Consider the following 1,547-nt stretch of genomic DNA (forward strand, 5'->3'; position numbering starts at 1 on the left):
AATTGCACTCATAAAAAAAAAAGTCAGGAAATGTCCTAAACCACCAAGTTCTTAATCAAGAAATGGAGAAATTGGACAATCACCTAAAATGATATCTAGAGTCAGAGGAATGATCAAAAAGTTTAAAGCAACGGTGCCAATCAAAGCATGATGAATATGTATCTGTCTACCACACACAAAGCAGAGGATGGTAAGAAAGACAAGATCAATATCCAAGAGCCACTGGAAATCCATAGCTGCATAAAATTTGTTATTTTAAGGCTTTTGTACAGATCCTGACAATGAGTAATTCTAATCATGGTATTAGTAAATGCGACGCCATCAATGACATCAGTGAATGGCACCATAATGTTCTCCAGCTGAACAGAAATAAAACGGAAGTTATTATCTTTGGAGCGATCTAGAGTCGGCACAATGGCTTCATTTATTACAGCTAGAAACTAGAGATCTAGAAATCTGAATGTAGTGATGAACTCTGACCTGAACCTTCAGAGTCACATGAACACAGTTACAAAGTCGGCCTTCTGTCACCTGAAGGACATTTCCAGGATTGAAGCAAGATCTAGAGATACTCGTACACGTGTTTATTTTTAGTTGAGTTGATCACTGCGGCAGTGTCTTCACAGGTCTGCCTAAAACGTCAATAAGAAGGTCAATAAATAACTGAGCAGCTAAGCAGCAAAGTACATTAACCAGAACCAAACTTGGAGAAGCAGCATTCAGCTTCTGTGCTCCTCTAATGTGAAACAAACATCCAGAAAACTACAAAACAGTCGAAACACTGAGTTCCTTTAAACCCCAGCTGTTCAGAGCTGCCTTTGATTAGCAGCACCGGTAAGTGGAACATGGGTCGACATTTCTCACATTTCATTTCATGTATTTGCTTGATGATTTGGATAATGGGATTCAACAAAATGTCGTATTTACTTCTTGTTTCATAAACGGTCGCTGTTGTACGTTTTTAATGCTGTAAAGCGCTTTTACCGAAACGTGCTTTACAAATAAACTTGACCAGGTGCTTGTAAGGCTAAAGATCGGTTTTGCTGTTCTTGAACTACTTTTTAAAATACCAGAGTTGGACTGATTTGCAGGTTTCTAAGTTTTAAGACAGTTTTAAGTTTTGTTACCACATCGTGTCGTCTTCTCCACCCAGCTGCCCTTCTCTAATCTACACCAGAGAAACCTCGCAGAGGTCAACCCCTACATCCGTCTGCAGCCGGCTTTCTTTGTGTCCCGGGGGGGGGGATGAGAAAATGCAGGCACTGGAAAATGGGTGAAGAGCTGAATGCTGCCGAGGGAAAGCAGGGAAAAAGCAGAGAAGGGGGAGGGAGGAGAAGTAGAGTAGAAGTTAGAGGAGAATGTGAGCGGATATAAGAGTACTTACTGGCAATTCTCAAACTCTTAAGCAGCAGCTGTTTAGATTAAGTGTTAGTCATCACGCTCTTTTTTTGATTTCTGTCCAACCCCCCCCAACATCCTCCCACCCTACTACTTTTTTTTTTTTTTTTTTTTTTGAAGGCTTTGAAAAACCCCGGAAAAAAGGGCCC

The sequence above is a fragment of the Poecilia latipinna genome, unplaced genomic scaffold, assembly GCF_001443285.1.
Source record: "Poecilia latipinna isolate Pla-1442-1.1 unplaced genomic scaffold, P_latipinna-1.0 Scaffold169, whole genome shotgun sequence".
Lineage (NCBI taxonomy): Eukaryota > Metazoa > Chordata > Actinopteri > Cyprinodontiformes > Poeciliidae > Poecilia > Poecilia latipinna.